A 20,406-nucleotide genomic window follows, 5' to 3' on the forward strand; every position below is an offset into this window, starting at 1 on the left:
AGGACCCACAAGGTATGCCGTTTCTCATGCCCATGATATTGTCTCTATATTCTACCTGTTTATCACACCAGCAATTGAAAAAAATAATCCTCGGGATGACAAATCTGAAGGGTTTTCGCAAATATGGAGACATCTGGAAAAAGATGGATGAGACTGACCTGCAGGACCACTTAGGGCTGCTAATCTTAGCAGGTGTATACAGGTCCCGAGGTGAGGCTGCAGCTAGTCTATAGGATGCTGATAGTGAAAGACCAATTTTCCGAGCCACAATGCCACTCAAAGTCTTTCACACCTACTCAAGACTGTTACGATTTGATGACTGTAAGTCAAGACCAGCAAGACGTGTGACAGACAAACTTGCAGCCATAAGAGAAGTATGGGTCAAGTGGGTGGAGCAGCTGCCCTACCTCTACGATCCAGGGCCTGACGTAAGAAAATTGATTTTCACTATTGATTTCGTTGACTGTTTTCTGTGACACTGATACTAATCACTGATGCTAATGTCTTTTGTCCAATGGTCGTTGTCCTTTCTGGCAGTATATGCCCAGCAAGCCAGCAAAATATGGGATCAAGTCATGGGTGGCTTGAAATGCCAAATCAAGCTATGCTTGGAAAATGCAAGTCTATACTGGGAAGCCGACCAGTGGATGCCCAGAGAAGAACCAGAGGATGCGAGTTGTGCTTGATGTGACAGAGGGACTGAGGGGTCACAATGTGACATGTGACAATTTCTTCACCTCTTATGAACTCGGACAGCAGCTCCTGAAGAGGAAGATCACCATGGTTGGTACAGTTTGAAAGAATAAGCCTGAGCTCCCACCTGCACTGCTTGCGTCAAAGGAGAGAGAGGTCTTCTCCTCAAAGTTTGCCTTCACGCCCAACACCACTCTAGTTTCCTACCTCCCAAAGAAAAATAAGAATGTAGTTCTTCTGAGCACACTGCACACAGACGGTGACATTAGCGATAGTGAGGACAGGAAGCCAATCATCATCCTAAACTACAACCGCAACAAAGGAGGTGCGGACATCCTGGATAAGGTGATTGGAACATATAGCTGCAGAAGAATGACTGCCCGCTGGTCCCTGGTCATCTTCCACAACATCACTGATGTTTCCTCCTACAATGCCTTTGTGATTTGGAGAGAGATCAACCCAACATGGATGTCTCATAAGCAGAACAAGAGGAGAAAAAAAATTAAACTGAGTCATTGGGATGAATAAAAATCTATTCAAAACTCCTTTTTGCACATTTTTCTTTCTTTTCTTAAGCTATAGAAATTCAAGAGAAGAGGGAAAACTCCAGTATTCACACATTTTGAGCTCAATGACAATATGCAAGATGACATTTGGTGTTTAAAATTCAATTAAGCTGCTTATATTGTGGGGTTTAGTGAAGACGGGTCACTTTGACCCGGAGGACACAGGGTGTATACAGAAAATGAGGACAACAGAAGGGTTAAAGGCTTAAAAAGAAAAATAAAATAATTCAGTGAGGCTAAAAACAGGGGTTATCGTAAATGGCAAATGGACTGCACTTGTATAATGCTTTATCTAGTTTCAGGACTCCAACGCGATTTACACTACAATCAGTCATCCACCCATTCACACACAGACAGTGGTAGTCCACATCATAGCTACAGCTGCCCTGGAAAGAGTGACAGAAGCAACGCTGCCATACAATCCGTGCCACCCGCCCCTCTGACCACCATCAGCAGGCAAGGCAGGTGAAATGTCTTGTTCCCAACGACACAACGACTGAGATGGACAGAGCGGGGATTCGAACGAGCAACCCACTGGTTACAGGACGAACTTGGAGGATATGTTCTCTCTCTTTCTTGGGATGTCTGTGAGGCATCATAGTATAAAGAGTTACAGTAAACAAGGCGTGCTATGACCAATGCATGGATTACAGTTTCAAAGTCTTGTTTTAAAAGAACAAGTTTCACTTTGCCAGTTATCTTAGTTGATGAAAACTGGATATTACCACTGAGCTGATCTGCTTGTCAAGATTAAAGTCACTGTCCATTTTCACCACATGGTTAGGGATATTAGGTTTTATGTACTAAGCCAGAGGGACAAGCTCTACAGAGTATGGCCCCCTGGAGACCCCAGGACTAAAAAGCAAAACCTCTGTCTTCTTTGAGGCATTCTAACAATGACTGCATGAAGTGGAAGTCCTCTTATTTAAAGGGGGAAATAAACCTGGCAGTCATTGACATAAAAATGAAAGGCACATTTGTTTTCCTAAAAATGGTGCCCAAGGGAAGCAGATAACATAAGAAAAAGTGGCCCCAGAACTTAGCCTTGTGGGACCCCACAGGAAAGGGAAAAAGAATGGGAAAAAAAATTGGATTTTAGAAAGCTTTATGAAAGTGGTCCAATAGGTTGAAAGGGGGCGGGAGCAGACTCAGTGCATGGGCTACAGCCAACATAAAAAACACATGTAGGGAGCCCAGATTTCAGTCAAAGGGCCGAAACTTATTGGCCTAAATTTCAGAGTAGCCGTGACAATTTTCAACATAGCGCCTCAATAAATGCGCTGGCGAGCCTGGTTATTTGCCCTGGTTATTTGCAGCTTACCGCTTTGCTGCGTCCGTCGTTTCCATAGACAGAAGGAACTGACCCCTTAATCAGATAAAGTCTTTCAGCAAATCCTTCTTGATTTTAATCATAGGTTGCACTCTCGTAGGTTTCCAGCAGTATATATGACCCCAACAATACCATAGCAGGAAAAACAACATAATGTTTTATTTAAGATCAAATTCTATATCAGTTTTTTTTCTTTTGGCTGATTTGTTTTTTTATTAAAATTGAAAATTGTGTATGGTCTTATTTTTATTTGTATATGAAGTCCATGGAAGCAGGTTGCAATAATCAAATCTCCCAGTTCTCCTTCACCTAATGATCGGCTTGTGCTGCCCATTCAATGCCAAGTCAAATCCATGTACTCCACACTGTTTTCAAGTGAACCACTCCGGTTGAAAAGTGCAGGTTACACTTCTCCCACTCTTTTGAAGATTATCTTTCAGCTCTGAAGTTGATCTTCCTCTCTTTAAAGCCTCCTGGTTTGACTGAAGATCCAGTTTAGAATTTTTTTCCAATTTTAAGGAAATAACCGTCCATTTTCGTGGAACAAATTTAAATAAGAGTACAGTTACTGCACTTGTAGGTGAAAACACATCTTCCCCCCTGCATATGTAGCAACGTGCTGTTAGCTTATTAGAAAGATTAAATATGTCACACGCTTTCATTGTTTATTACATGTCTACTTCAGCATGTATATTGGTAATATAAAGAGAGACAGCAATGGACATCTACCAACTGCCTGCTTCAGCAGTGTGTGTAACACAGTGCCATCGGTTGTGAGGCACAGCTATTAGCTGCCTTTCTCCCATGTATTTGAACGGCAATGCGTAAATCTCTTATTTTGACCATAAAAATGTTTGAGGCCTCACCTGTTTCGTCACTGGTTTCCAGACATTTGGAACATACCCAAGGACAGACTACTATTAATAACAGCAAGAACAGTACGCCCTAAAGTAGAGATTACCTCTTTAAATAGACCGAGACCCACTTTTTGAGGTGGTCTCAGTCCACCTTCAAACAAATTCTGGTGAGGTTTACTTCCGGCGTGAATACAAACTGGCCTCGATCCAACCTAGCTACAGAAAACATATGTCTCTTTGGACTTAACAAGCCATTGTAGCGTTGAACGTTTTACCGAAGTCTTACCTGAACCGCGCTCTGTTGCTTAGCAACACTGTTGCCTGTTTTTGCACAGCTGTGCGCAGCGTTTTCGAGTTGAAGCACACATTCACCAGTGCTGTTCCAACATTATAAATAGAACGTCGCAACATCTGTGTTTATTGAGCTGCTCTTGACCCTTACAATGATATGTAAGCTGTAATAACGGCACAAATATGCAGAACAGAGGGGCTGCTTCCAAGGCTCCCGCAGTTGTTTTCCTCCATTTCAGGGTCTGTCTTCTGTCCTTGCACCATAATTTCTGTCCAATGGGAGCAACGATTGTCACCCAAGTGGCATGCATTTAACCACTTCTCCATTATGCTTCCCCCGGTGGTATATATTAAGGCGACTGTGGCTCATTAGGAAGAGTAGTCGTCTTGCAATCAGACGGTTGTGGGTTCAATTCCAGCGTCCTCCTGCCATATGTCAATGTGCCCCTGGGCAAGGCACTTAACCTCAAGTTGCCTACCGATCTGCGTATCGGTGTATGAATGTGTGAGCGTTAGTGAGTCCGATTGGGTGAATGTGGCTCTAGTGTAAAGCGCTTTGAGCAGTCTGTATGACTGGAAAAGTGCTATATAAGTTCAGTCCATTTACCATATCCAGGGATATAGCAGGGGGGCATGGTAAGCAAGCATCTAAAATAGAAGTGGAGGAAGATTTCCAATCATCTTGACAAAACTCAACATTTCTGGCTTAAAACTGAAGAGTATAACAATCATACATCAACAGAGAGACAGTATTGTAAATTACAGTTGACAGAAGCATCAAAAATGCAAGGAAAGCACGTCAATGACTCATTCACGAGGTCATAAAAGAACTCAGAACTACACTGAAAGCACTACCTGACTTGTCTCAGTTAAGGTCATGATTTGTGTTTACCACAAAGCACTGAATTTCTTACTACAACCAAATAAAATATTCCTTACAACTCAGAGACAGAACAGGTAGAGAAGTATAGAGTATTACATTTGACTCAATATAGTTATGTTATGGTTAACCTAAAACAGTTAGCTTAAAATGACAATTGAGAAATATTATTTTTTCTGTGTTCTAGCCCTCTTTAACTGTTTTCCAATCAAACTTCATGCTTATCTAGACTGTTAGCATGTTTCCTGAGCCAAACCAAACTGTACAAATGAACATGTTCTGTCATTTATAGCCCCGGTGTTCTATTTCTTTGGTTGTTAAAGGGGACATACCATTTAAAATCCACTTTTGTACCCAGTAAATTAATTTTAGTGTGTACAGAGCCTGTAGGGGTGCAGAAAAGTTGAATTTAGTCTCTCCAGGTGTTGCGGAGATATCTTTATATTGTTTGGGTCATATTTTTCAGTCGGTTAAGTTTTCTCTATTATCTGTTACGCTTCTCCAACTGTTATGTAATAGTAGTTCCTGCAGAACAGCTGATCAATTTTGCGTATCCGCCATTTTTATTTCTCGGTGTGATTTTTCAGTCCGAGCTCAAGTATGTCTAGGCTGAAAGAGGATAGGTTTGGTTCGGTTGTTGGGTGTATTGACCCAAACATCTCATTACACCATCCCCCAGCATCAGAATCTGTTTGTAGTCCCTGGTTAAATGATATTTTTCATGGAAATCTACCCACATCAGTGGGGAACTTCTTATTTCCCCCACCTCAGGGATCAGTTCTTCAGCAACCTTCGCCAGTATCAAGAAGGATTTGTTTACAAATTTCATATGATAAAGGGGTCAGTTCCTTCTGTCTATGGAAATGATGGACACGGCAAAGCGGTAAGCTGCAAATAATGCTAAAATAATAACAAACTTTATTTTAGACCTTAATTTATTGTGTGTTGATTTCAAGTCCTGGCCATTGTTTTGAAAGCAGTGGCATCGTGCCTTCTGCTTATGTTTTAGCTCCTTGAGGACAGAACTGTACTGTGTGTTTTGAATAGTATTATGTATTTATTATATTTATTAAACATAAACAGTTTTACATGGTTTTGGCTAGATAATTGTTATCAAACTACAAAAAGGGCCAAAGTGGAGCATATTGTGATCTCGAGGGGGGTGGGGTGTGAAGGGCCTTAACAGCAACTAAAAAGAACATACAGATAAAGTGGTTTAACAAAGTAAGGGATATGCGGTAATGCTCCTTCTATGTCCAGCACAGTAAATGATAGTGTTATCTGTGTGGATCAGTACAAGGTCATATACCAACTGCTGGCCTTATTCCAGCTAACTCATTTCCCCCTCCATTTCTGTAAGATGCCTCTTAAAGAAATAGGCTTTTGGCAAAGACACTTTCTGTTACACTGATGGGTGACAATATTAATGTTTGGCACAGTTTCCATGGCAATGTCATTCATGCACAGTTGTTGCTCCTACCGCCAGTCATTGACCTGCTGAACTGCTGTCTGGGAATGTCTTCCTTCATTGCGTAAAGGTAAAGTGCTGGAAATGTATGACATGTATGACATATAATGGGTCAAGTTAAGTATTTCTGATTGATATGTAAATGACATAGCTGACACTGCTTTTCAAAATAATGCTAATACCCTCAGTTGCGTTTTCTCACTCTCCTTTGTGTAGATATATGCATCAAATGTAAATTATTATGGGTCAGCTGGGGGCAACAGGATAATGGAACTAAAACCTTAATGAAAACAATTCAACACCACTAAACAGTCAGGAAAATACTCAAAATTTCACAAGTAAAATTTCATATTGTAAATTTGGTTAAGTGACTGAGTGGTCCTGTGCCTGATCCATTAATTTGCTGCTTATTTGACAAAATTTGCTCAGCCCAAATGCTAAAAGCTTTGGAGAGTGGACATCAAACAAAAATGGCTGTTTACTTTCTCACCCATTTTCTTCTCAGGAGGAGAAGCTGGAAGTGAAAACATTTAGGACACACGCCCAAAGAATTAACAGGACATGAAGGTCTGCCTGTGTGTCAGAAGCCACTTATACCCCTTTCCACCTGCATTGGTCGGAACCCATCCTGGATCCCTAATGTGATTTTCAAACTCTTTCCAAAAACAAAAAAGAGGTTCCGGAGTACATACTCTGGTTCAACTCGGGCACTCCAGAATACTAGGTTCTTCTGCGCCAACCGTAACATCACCTGTCAAAGTTGCAGACGAGAGGCAGCAAGTATGGTGGTGAAGATAAAGATCGTACTGTATTAACATTATATTTTTGTTTGCATAATTCTGCATGATTCCGTAGTTGTGGGATGGATCAGAGATGGACAAGAAGATGAGTCCATGGAGCTGGTGGACTGCTTTGTGGCATGGTGTGGACACAATCATCTCATCTTGAATGTGAATAAAACAAAGGAGATGATTGTAGATTTTAAGAAAAACAGGAAGAGGTCAAACACTATTTCCATCACGGGAAAACAAGTGGAGGTGGTGGAGGAGTATAAATACCTCAGTGTTCACCTGGACAACAGACTAGAGTGGAGATGCAACTGTGAAGCCATCTACAAGAAGGGACAGAGCAGACTGTACTTGTTGAGGAAGCTTAGGACCTTTGGTGTTTACAGCAAGATGCTGCGTGTCTTCTATAAATCTGTTGTGGAGAGTGTGATCTCTTCTGCCATCATCTCCTGGGGTAGCAGCTTCAATTGAAATGAATTGATTAGAGACTTCAGATTTTGCCTGAATACATATCATATGTCTGTGTTTGCAGAGACAAATAGATCCACTGTTTGCTTTTAAATGGTGTAAAATTAAAGACCGAGTAAATCTCTTATTTACGCTCTATTGTAGTTTAATCTCAGCCTAACTGCCTACGGCAGCAAAAGCATCAATTTAAGTTTTTAACTTACTAAGTGTGGCTCTGTATGTTAATCATTAGGCCCAAACCTGGCACATGGCCACTGATAGTGCAGCCCTGAAACTCTGGCAGCAAATAGATCTCTAAAACAGCTGTAAAGACTTTAAACTAGGCTAGAGAAGCAGAGCCAGCACCTGCAGACACTGTTTAGCAGAACAGCGCTCGCTGATGGAGCAGCTCCCGTGCGGAGAGCCACAGAGTGCTGAGGAACTTCATTACGCTGAGTACCCTGAGAATTACCAAACATCTGTCGGCCTCCATCCCATCTAGCCCCACATCATTTTCATATATACTTCATCTCCTGTTTCTGGCCGTTTTTCCTATCTTTCCCCATGCTGTCGTTCAAAGCCTGTTTTTTCTGTGATTTTTTTTTTATTTTCTTACTTTATTTTCTTACTCCCTGCTCATTCTTACTCCTTAGGTAAACCATCAGCCTTCCTGACGAGCCTCGCTGTTTTTACCCCTGGGGGCTCCCAACACACTTGAACGCTTCCTGACTGACTTTTATCTCTCTCTCGCATACCCTCTCAGCCTTTCTGTAGCAAACTGCATTCATTCTCTTTCTTTCTCTCTGTCTCTCACTTTTTCCTTCTGACCTGGTTGTGGTGGATCCTGCTGGAAGGCCTGCTGCTGTTCACGCTACCTCGGCTTTGTGCACACACAAACACACAAACACATACAAATAATGAAAATGAAGAAGAAGAAAAAAAGAAACAACAATGATTGTCCAAAAGGCTTTTGTCCAAAAGCGCCTACATCCCCTATGTAATCTAAAAACACACGTTTACTCAGTACACATGCAAACACATGAGCACGCACACAGACATATGCTGATGGGATTAAACACTCTGTCAGGCCTTACTGTGCATGTCCAGGTTGAGGCAGCAGGTCGAATAAATGTGCTTTGTTAAAAGGAGGAAATGCTTTGCCTGCTGACTGAAGCTGCACCACAGAGAAACCGACTCACTCTGCAACTATTACTAGAAAGTAGCACTGCTGCAAATGATGGATATACATTTCTTCACACCAACTACTAGTTTAATTATTATGGTAGTATAGTAGGTTAAAAACACCTGAGCTGAATAGTTAAATTATTGCTGCATGTACCATAAGTAAAGAGAGCAATCTGGCCCATGAATAACTGATGAAAAGAGATTTATCAGGTTTCCCTCATTAATATTGTAAGATCTTGACCTTAAGGGTGAGATTTGGTATTTGATGGAATGATAGTAGATCTACAGTGTTTTAACACATTCATATCCCTTGAACTTCTTTGCATCTTGTCACATTATAACCACAAACTGCTACCACTTTTAGTGGGATTTGAGACTAAAACGTAGTGCATTTTATGAGGTGGAATAAAATGATAAATGGTTTTCATCATTTTCTACAAATAAATCTGAAAAGTGTGGTGTGCATTTGTTTTCAACACATTTTACTCTGATTTCTATAAAAATACCCACTGCAACCAGCTGCATTTACTAGTCACCTTCTTATTAAACAGAATCCAGCTGTGTAATTCAATCTCTGTATAAATCCACCTGTGTTTTGAAGGACTGAGAGGTTTGCTAGAGAACAAACAGCATCATGCAGAACAACACCACAGACATGTCAGGGAAAAAGTTTAAAGAAGGGTCAGGTTATAAAACAATATCTATATGAATATATCAATATGAAGCCGGTTGGAGTGGATGTGGAGATGGAAGCTAAATATGGATGATACTGGAATAATCCTGATAGAGGCTGCAAAAGACTGGGACAGGGTTCACTTTCCAAAAGGACAACAAACTGCCAGAGCTACAATGGAATGGTATAGATCAAAGCAGAATAAGACATTAGAATGGCCCAGTCAAAGGCCAGATCTTAATCTGAATGATCTAGTATACTGGTGATGCTCTCCATCCAATCTAGCAAATGGGCAAAAATGTCATGCTCTAGATGTGCAAATCTGGTTTAAACATTCACCCACACAATTTTCAGCTGGAATAAGAGCAAAAGGTCATTCCACAAACTATTACTCAGAAGTGCCAAATACAAATGCACACCAAAATTCTCAGGTTTTTATTATCAAAATGTTCTGAAAACCATGTATCATTTTCATTCCATTTCAATAGTTTTCAGTCCTTTACCTCGGGATGTCCTGGTAAAACACATTGTGGCTTGAGAAGAAAATGTGAATAATTTCACAAGGCACTGCATGGATGTATGCTTGGGATGTGGAAACATGACATAAATTGTTAAATCTCATTTATTTATTCACATTTATTATGTGGATTTGTATATAACCTTTTTTAATTACAGGGGGTGTGAGGCAAAACTAAGAGGCAGCCAGCAAAAGGTTTAGCAGCTGATAGTGCCATGCTGTTCTATGACAAAGATATAGAGAAGATAGATAGATATGGTGCACTAACAAGACTGCAGTAATATGAGGGGTCAAAGTAACAAAAATTAACGAAATAAAGAAGGTGTGAAATACTGAACATGGTAAAATTGAGTGCCAACGTGATTAATTTCGCCTTGTGAAAATTAGAATCCGTGAATTTGGAGGTCATTAAAATGATAACATAGTAAATATTAATGTTATAAATAGTAAGATTTTCGAATTTAACATTGCATGTTTTCATTTACTGCCTTGATTTTCACCACTTCAGTTTTATCATTCATTACGTTCACAGTGTAATTTTTGTTACTTCCGGTACATGGAATACAGCAGAAGCCCTGGCACGATAGTGTAGTTTTGTCCGTGACCCACAATTTCCCATGATTCACTGTGGGTCAAATAGGATTGATCGAGCTTGGGCAGCAATGGTGGTTGATAGTGGCAAAAATTGTGAATAAATTGTGAATAATACACTTTCTGTGACCACAAATAAATGTTTAAGATGCTTTTAAGCGAGAATGTAGGTTTGTTGAACTCAAATATCTACTGAGTTTATTAAGATTCCACTCTAGTTAAAAAAAGAAGTTCGGTGTTTCTCGGCGCCAGCTTGCTTCCGCAGCTGTTGGCCGACCATGCAGTTTTCCCTCCCTCTTCTGGCGAAGGCGTCTTTTTCCTGACTCATGGTGTTAAAGAGAGAGTGAGGTGGAGAGTCTGGAGACTCAGCCTGGGCGCTCTTCGCTTGTGACTCCCCACGACTCCACGTGGCCACTGAAATCACTGCCGTCCTATTGAAAATGAATGCGAATGGCTATGGACCACAAGTACTCCGCTGTCGTGCCGGGCTGCTGCCGTATTCTGACCTATTGGAAGTAACAAAAATTACACTCTGAAGGCGATGAATGATGAAACTGAAGTGATAAAAATGGAGGCCCAAAAATCTAGGCAGTGAATGAAAACAGGCAATGTTAAATTTGATAACCTTAATATTTATAACATAAATTTTTAGCATGTTATAATTTTAATGACCTCCTAATTCATGGATTTTAATTTTCACAGAGGTGAAAATAATCACGTTGGTTTTTACAGCACTCAATTTTACCATGGTCACAATTTCACACCTTTAAATCATTTAAAGAAAATTTTGTGTTACTTTGACCCCTTATACAGTAAGACCAGTAAAAGAGCTAAGCAGATACATTTCATGGAGTTAAACAATGGCAAGCCAGTTTGATCACAGCACCAGCTGGTTATCAACAAGTCTTAGTAGTTTATTCAAAATTCTACCTTTTGCTTGTCGTTTGCTCAGTCTGTTTTTTCAGTGAATTTACCCTTTCAGGACGGCCTCTTTAAACTTTGGGTGACCTTATTCTGACCATAGAGATTCAAACATCTACTGGCCTTTCAAAACTATCCAATTGAATTTCTTACGCCTGGTTCACACGGCAGGATTTATATGCCAATTTCTGACCTAATCGTCCCCTTCTGACATGACTCTAAAGATAACTTTATGAGATATTCCTGCTGTTTGTGATGGGTTAAGAGTGATCCAGTCTGCTCAGAAGGATGTCAGGACCACTCCGACCTCACATCGGAGATATTCCATGTGTATGATTGTCTTGGCCCAATATCCTACCATATGGGGTGTTCCCGAGGACAAATGAGCATGCAGCCTGTTAAATGTGACGTGTAGGTTCTCGAAATTTCCCGTCTTACATTTGAATGTTTTTGAGTGAAATCTGTTCTTGTGTGTTTGCAGTGTGGCTGGACACCACACACTGTAGGGCCAAATCTATTATATCTACGATTTTTTATCATCATGTATGGGGTCTCTCAGGTTTTGAAAATCAATTGAGAATTTTAAAATCTTGCCGGCTAAAGAACTACCCACCTGAACCAGACATATGAATAGTCAGTGCTACATGTTGTTGTGTAAATCAGAGACTATTTCTAAAGACTTAGGTGCATCTAGACAAATACATATTCATGTGTTAGAATGGCCCAGTCAAAGTGTAGACCTAAATCTAAATGAGTATGCATTGCAATATTTAAAACCTAAAGCCAGTAGAGACATACCCCAAAAGACACAGCTGCAAGTCTTAATACAAAGAATTAAATCAAATTCACACAATATAAAGAAATTAAAGAAATTTGAAAACCATGTATCTTTTTCCTTTCTTTTAATGGTTAGATGCTACTCTATGTTGACACTGAAGTTTGTGGTTGTAATGTGACAAATGTTTAAATGTTCAAGGGGTACAAATACATTTGAAAAGTTCTGTAAATTTCAGTAAAGCATTACCAATAATATAATAAGAGCTCATTAGTTAAAGTAAATAGGCTGTTGTGAAAATGCTGTTTATTATTTGAAAAGCTGTTTCATAGAGATTGCAATGTAAAACAGTAAAATATTTGGAATGTTTTCAGGCTCCAGCAAGTCACAGCAATTTCTTTTCCAGGTTTATACAAGGTGTGGCCTGCATATATAGCCTCAAAAGTTGGGCATGGCCAAACACAAACCCTTTCTAATAATCATATCCATTGACATCGCTTCCTCCTCTTCCTTGCTTATGTAATGTCATAAGCCCATCTCTCCCCTGCTGCCACACATATGAAGCCTGAACCTCAGCTATGATACTGCATCAACCGCCATTTGCAGATTACTGCACAAATTGGCTGAGGCAATTCCCTTCAGAAACCAGACACTGATTTACCCAATAACATTTAGCACTGTACAGTCACAGGACAGCACGGGAAATAACTACTTGGATGTCTGACCCTGCTGGGTAGTGCATCAGGCTGAGAAATTCACTGGATGGTATTAAAAGGTCAGTTGATGTTGGAGTCTCTATAGTTAAATCAGGTCACCAGAAATTTAAAGAGTTTGTTCTGAAAGGTATATGGTAAATATGACTAAACAGAACGGAGTGAGCAAATAGCAGTCAGAATATTTTATTCTGTCAGTTACTGCATTTTACAGACCTTAATGTGGAGAATTGTTGAGAACTTTGAATTAAACCAGCTTTGGTGAGCAGCTGAAACATAATGGCTAGCTGATTCTGGCCCATCAGTTAATATAAACTGGCTTACAATTGTGGCTGCTTGAACCATGGACCTTATTTTGCTGATGTTACTGCTGTCTTGTTAATGCACCATATCCATCCACTAGCATCAGAGGCTACGTCATTTGTACTCTGCTGTTGTTTCTTGGCTCCGCTCTCAAAAGGATTTTTAAAAGGTCAACATAATCAATTTGCATTTTGCATTGCATAGCATACTTATACATACTGTTAATACAGTGCCTGGCAAAAATATGTAATGTATTTGTATTATGCCTTTCTGAGCCATACCCAACTTTTGCTGCAGTTCCAGCTGCAAGTCATTTTGGGTTTTTCCTCTACCAGCTTTACCCATACAGAGAAAGACACCTTTATCCATTCTTTGTAAAATAGCTTAAACTCTGTCAGATTGCATGGAAAGCCTCTGTGAACAGCAAAGTCTTGCCACACATGCTCAGTTTGATTTATGTCTGAACTTGGACTGGACCATTCTAACATCAGAATGCGCTTTAATCTAAATCATTCTGTTGTAGCCCTGGTTGTATATCTAAGGGTTGGTCTCCCTTGGAAAGTGCACCTTTATCCCAGTCCTAATCCTTTTGCTGGCTCTAACATGTTCATTCAGGTTTTCCTTGTATTTAGCTCCGTCCCTGCTAAAGAAAATTGTCCCCACAGCATATTGCTGCCACCAATATGTTTTCAGGGTGATGTGCAGTGATTATTTCCACTACAAAAAAAGACCAGAAAGGTGATTTTCTTGTCTCATTTGTCCTTTTCTCCGTGTTTGCAATGTCCCCTTAAATAGCAAACTGCAACTACGACTTCTTTCAGTAATGGCTTTTTTTTTGCCACCTGTCCATTCAGGCTAGGTTTGTAAAGTGAATACTTTTGCAACACACTGTACTTCCATACGTAGAATACATACAGCTGAAACCAGATATTTATATACACTTAAAAAGGAAACATTGAATAAAAAGGACATACAACCATTTTTTATAACTTTCAGAAAATAAATCTGATGAAATATTTTCTGTATTAGGTAAGTTTATTAAAAAATGTTTTATTTGTTAAATGCCAGAATCAAGAAAGAGATATTGAATTTGTATTAATTTCCTCAAAATCAGGAGCTTGCATACACCAAGAGAAGTTTGACTTTCAGCAACTTTGGAAAGCCAAGATGGTTCAGTCAGGCCATTTACCACAACCAATATGGCAAATGTCCTATGCTTTACACTACAATCAGTCATCCACCCATTCATACACACATTCACACACTATTTGTGGTGATCTACATTGTAGTCAAAGCTGCCCTGGGGTAGACTGACTGAAATGGGGCAAGGCGGGTGAACAACCCGCCCAAGGGCACGACAGAAATGGACGGCAACCCACCGGTTACAGAACAAACCATGACCACCTGAGCCACCATAACCACATTACATGTTAAATGGAGACCTGTGGATGCATTTTAACATAACACCTTAAACACACTGCTTCATTGTGAGACATCATGGGAAAAATCAAAGAAATCAGCAGAGATACAGGAAGATAATTGTGGACCTGGAAAGAGCCCCATTCATCTGTTCAGTTACATGCAAATATAAACAGAATAGAAATGCCCAGCTATCGTACCTTACAGGAAGGAGACAGGTTCTGTGTCTCAGAGATGAACAGGTCTTGATGTGAAATGTTTCCTAACCCCAGAACTAAAAAGAAAAATACATTGTGAAGATACTGCCTGAAGCTGTTAAGAGACTTATCCACAGATGAGTCATGAACTGACATGGACTATAAGGACACTCAGAGAGGAATAAGCCAATATTCCGAAAGCAGCATAAAAGTCAAATTATAGTTTGCAAATTCACTCAGGGAGAAAGCCTTAACTTTTGGACACATTAACAATGCTTTAATGAACCTACAATTCAAGTGATTGGCTATAATTAACATTATTACATTTGGAACAAAGCTTGCAAGTCTGAGAACACAAGGCTAACTGTGAAACAAGGGGTTGGCAGCATCATCTCGTGGGTGCTTTGCTGCTACATGGAACTGCTGCAGGAAACAACATATATTGTTTCCTGAGGAAAGAACAATAGATGGGGACAAATGGGTCTTCCAAATGGACAAGAATAATGCAAAATTAGTTGCAGAGGACAACAAAGATAATGTTTCACAGCGACCACCACTAAATTCTGATTTCAGTCACACTTTTTTTATTTTTTACTTTTATTTCACCTTTACTAACATATGTACTAATATAGGTACAATCTCTTGTTGAGCTAGATTCTCATTTTGTAAAAGCAAACTGATTTAAACAGATTTACTACTTAGCACATTAAGATCCTGGGACTTGGTTTGTGTTTTTGTGTTAACTATGTTTAGGTTTATGTTTTCCTTTATTGTTTATTAGTTCCACCTGTCCCCTCTGCCTCCCTGCCAGCTTGTCACACCTGTTCTTAGTTTCTGTGATTACCTGCCTTTGTTTTCTCCCTGTATATTAGTTGGTCTGTGTTCTTTGTTCCCCGCTGGTTTCTCCATCACTGTTCCTCGTCACTACCCCTGTTGATGTTCAGTTTTGCTACGTTGGAGAACTGAGTACTCATGTAGGTTTTTGGCTCTGAACTCGGTTATGTACCTGCAGTGATTTTTGTGACGCTTTTGACGGTTTTGGAATAAAACCTCAAGATTAACTCATCATGCGGCTGCCAAGCTCTTTTCTGCACTTTGGTCCGATTCAAACACTTAACGTGATAGTTTGACTCATTTATTGTCAGGTGGGAAAAAAAAAGTGTTTTTAGACTGTACATGCATACATATGTACATGTATACATACATACTGTACATTATTTCATCCCACAACCAGATATGAAACATCTCTTATCCACATCTTCACTCCACTTCCGTTGGAATATCAGATTCAGGGAATTGTACCATATGACTTTAGTGATTAAAGTTAATTTAATTTATCTTAAAATAACCTAAAAGGTCAATTAGTATCATGTATTCCAATGAGACTCTGTGCAGTCATTCTACGGAGTGTGTTCAAAGTAAAAAAAAAATTGAAAATATGCACAAATATTTTGACAGTGGTTATGAGGTGCAGGTTATGGAGGGTTAATTAAGCTTTTAATATAACACACAGTGGCAAGATTAAATAAAGCATAATAGGTGCATGTAGCCTGTACTGTTGCACTTCTTGGGATCCAGTGGACTTCTATCAAAGCTATTTGAAATAGATTTTTAACCCAGTAAATGAAAATAAAAGTGTGTGTGTGTGTGTGTTTATTAATCCCGAAGGGAAATTAAATGTTGTTGTAGCTCATATTATGAAGGTTTCTTCAAAGAGCCATTGTAGATGCTGATGGCTGTGGGCAGGAAGGATCTCCTGTAGCGCGTCTTACAGCAGATCTGAAGAAGCCTCTGACTGAAGACACTGTGTTGTTGTAGGACAGTCTCATGAAGAGAATGCTCAGGGTTCTCCATAATGTTCTTCGTTTTATGAAGAATCCTTCTTTGCACTATGATCTCCAGAGGTTCCAGAGGAGTCCCCAGAACAGAGCCAGCCTTCTTTATCAGCTTGTTGAGCTCCCTGGCTCTGATGCTGCTTCCCCTGCAGATGATGGCAGAAGAAACCACACTCTCCACAACAGACTTATAGAAGATATGTAGCATCTTGCTGCAAACACCAAAGGACCTAAGCTTCCTCAAGAAGTACAGTCTTCTCTGTCCCTCTTGATGGCTTCACAGTTGCATCCTCACTCCAGTCTGTTGTCCAGGTGAACACTGAGGTATTTATACTCCTGCACCACCTCCACTTCTTCTCCCATGATGGAAATAGTTTTTGACTTATTCCTCTTTCTCTTAAAATCTACAATCATCTCCTTTGTTTTAGTCATGTTCAAGATGAGATGATTGTTTCCACACCATGCCACAAAGCGGTCCACCACCTTCCTGTACTCAGCTTCTTGTCCATCTCTGATCCACCCCATGACTGCAGAATCATCTGAGTATTTCTGCAGATGACAGGAGTCTGTCTTGTACTGGAAGTTTAAGGTGTACAGAGTGAAAAGGAATGGTGAGAGTACAGTCCCTTGTGGTGCTCATGTGCTGCTGACTACCTGGTTAGACTCACAACCCTTCAGTCTCACAAACTGTGGCCTGTTTGTCAGGTAGTCTTTAATCCAGGAGATTGTTGAGGCCTCCACCTGAGTCTTCTGGAGTTTCTGACAAAGCAAATCAAGTTGGATTGTATTAAATGCACTGGAGAAATCAAAGAACATGATCCTCACAGTGCTACTGGCTTTGTCCAGATGACAGTGGGTTTGTTGAAGCAGGTGTATAATGGCATCTTCAACTCCAACTCCACAGTGATAGGCAAACTGAAGGGGGTCCTGATAGTTCATTGTTCGCTTCCTCAGGTGGGCCAACAGGAGTCTCTCTAGGACCTTCATGATGTGAGATGTCAGGGCAACAGGTCTATAGTCATTGAGGACTGATGGGTGAATTTTCTTTGGTACCGGAGCAAGACAGGAGGTCTTCCACAACACTGGAACCTTCTTCTGGGCCAGGCTAAGGTTGAAGATGTGCTGCAGAATCCCACAGAGCTGCTCTGCACAGCCCTTCAGGACTCTAGGGATGACATAATCTGGATCTGCAGCCTTATTCCGATTCAGTCTCTCCAGTTGCATCTTCATCTGACTTCTTCAGACACACAGGTGGAAGGGGGTGGCAAAGGGAGCATCAGCATCTTTTGATATGGTTGAAGGCAAACATGTAAAAGCAGAAAGGTTTAGGGCTGAGGTGGAAGATAAAACATTTGAGCTCGTTTTTGAACTGAACCTATTGAAGAATGTGTTCAGTTCATTGGCTCTGTCCAGGCCTCTATCGGTCTGATCATCCTTCAGCTTGATGGCTGTGATCTACTTCCTTCCTGACCACACATCTCTGATATTGTTTTGCCAGAGCTTGCTCTCCAGCTTCCTCTTGTACACCTCCTTGCTGTATCTTATCTTGACTTTAAGTTGCTTCTGTATACTCTTCAATATTTTCCTGTGTCCCTCTCTGAAGGGTCTTTTTTTCTTGTTAAGCAGGTCCTTCAGGTCACTGGTGATCCAAGGTTTGTTATTGGGGAAGCATCTCACGGTTCTGGTGGGGATGATGTTATCCATGCAAAAGTTTATATAGTCGGTTACACACTCAGCTATGGCACTGATGTCCTCTCCATGTGGCTGGCGCAGTGCGTCCCAGTCTGTAACCTTGCAGGGCTTTTTCAGCTTCCTGTGACCATTTTCTCACAGTCCTCTTTATTACAGGTTGCCTCTGAACAAGGGGCTTATATTTCGAGCAGAGAAAAACACGATTGTGATCTGATTTGCCTAGAGGAGGTCTTGCTGTAGAGATGTATGAGTCCTTGACATTTGCATAAAACAAATCCAACATTTTGTTTTTTCTGGTAGAGCAGCTGACAAACTGTTGAAATGTTGAAAGTGTAGCAGAGAGTGAAGCCTGGTAAAAATTACCAGAAATTGCCACAAAAGCATTGGGGTTTTGTGTCTGTAGCTTAGCAACAACTGAGTTGATGGCATTACATGCAGTGTCGGCAACAGCGGATGGTGGAATGTATACTCTTGCCATGGTGAACTCTCTGGGTAAATAATATGGACAAAAACTTACTGCTAACAGTTCAATATCTGGACTGCAGGGATGACACTTCACAGTAACATGTCCTGGATTACACCATCTGTTGTTCACAAATACTGCCAGTCCACCTCCTTTACATTTGCCGCTCCTCTTTAAATCTCTGTCTGCTCGTATGGTTAAAAAGCCCAGCAGAGAGACACTGGAGTCTGGGATATTATCCTACAGCCATGTCTCAGTAAAACAATACTGCATTCCCAGTACTCTGGCTGGGTCCTTTGTAGGGATTGAAGTTCATCCAACTTGTTTCCCAACGATCTCACATTGTCCATCATAATCAACGGAAGAGATGGTTTGAACTTCCTCCTTCTCTCTCTTCTCTTTGCTCCTGCTCTGCATCCACGACGTCTCCTTTTCAACCCATCAGAGATTTGGGGTTGTAGTTGAAGTATTATTTGAGCTTTTGAGATTTTAGTCAGCTGCTCCTGGTTGTAAGAAACAACCCCATTGGCATGGCAATGCATCATAAGAAATGTCCAAAAGTAGAGTAATAGGAAAAATCCTCCAGGCTGCACAGCATCCGACACGGGAGTGGACAGTCGTCCAAAAAAAATCAACTGTATCCACCACAAGAGGAAGAGTTCCCTAAAAATAATTAATCAGAATCAAAAGTAACAGAGCTACTCCAACCTGCTGCCACCTTGAGCAGCGCCACTCCACACCGAAGCACTGTAAGAATGGCTTATAATAGATCATAATGACACACAGTTGCTTGGAGATCAAACTGAGTGACACCAGATGCCAAGTGGATTCCACCAGACATTTAAAAAGTGGCACATGGCTTTCCAACATGTGATGATGCCCACTGTTTATAATTTAGTATTTTTATATTGGAAGGAATTATTCAGCTCTGCATGGCCTTTTATCATCCATTCATTATCTATAGACAGGTACTCCTTCAGTGTTGTGGGGGATCTGGTGCCTCTCTCCAACAATCAATGGCAAAGTTGTGGGGCACACTCTGGACAGGTAGCCGATTTACATCTTTTTATGGCTGTTCTGTCCTGACTAGATGTAACTGCACTGTCCAGCAAGACAGACAAGTTGCTTTAGTTTTATCTAATTTATTCATTCTGTAATGCTTATTTTAATTCTACAATTTGTCCAAGTGGCAGCAGGTTGGACTGGTTACTTTTAATTCTGATTAATTCTTTTTAAGAACTGAAATTCCCCTTGTGGTGGCCGTGTGCCGAAATAAAATCCAGCTGCAGCCAGTAACGCCAGCGGAGCAACACGCTGCAAAGCACACGGTCGATGTAGCACCCAGAAACCAACCCAAAATCCCAGCCATGGATTGTACAAGAGGACTTACAATCTCAGTTGAGTAATCAACACCAGCCACCCAAACGGCTTAGGGGAACAAAGACGCACACCTTAGCAGCGTCTCACTGAATTATAAAGGACAAAACATACACATGCACCTTGCTGATCGCATCCGCGCTGCGCAAATCAGCACACCTGCACAGCAAATCAAACACTCAGCATAAAACACTTCAATCAGTATTGCGTGCAACAAGTTCGTACCTTGGATTAAGTACTGGTGATTCTAAATCACCTTAAACTATGATTTACCCACACCTCTATATGCACCTATCCAATTGAATAAAAAAAGAACAAAATTACTTTGACGTTAAGGATGGGTAGGTCTGAAGAAGAAAAATGGTGGGGGGACCAGAGTGACACACGTTTGTGATCAACTCAAAACGGTAAACTTCTCATCCGTG

General features: G+C 40.6%; 1 pseudogene; it reads left to right on the plus strand.

Moving 5' to 3' along the window:
* Nucleotides 1-269: 269 nt before the first annotated feature.
* The window catches only part of LOC124860764, a 49,726-nt pseudogene continuing 29,589 nt past the window's right edge, over nucleotides 270-20,406 (plus strand).

Source organism: Girardinichthys multiradiatus, chromosome 23 (assembly GCF_021462225.1).
Source record: "Girardinichthys multiradiatus isolate DD_20200921_A chromosome 23, DD_fGirMul_XY1, whole genome shotgun sequence".
Lineage (NCBI taxonomy): Eukaryota > Metazoa > Chordata > Actinopteri > Cyprinodontiformes > Goodeidae > Girardinichthys > Girardinichthys multiradiatus.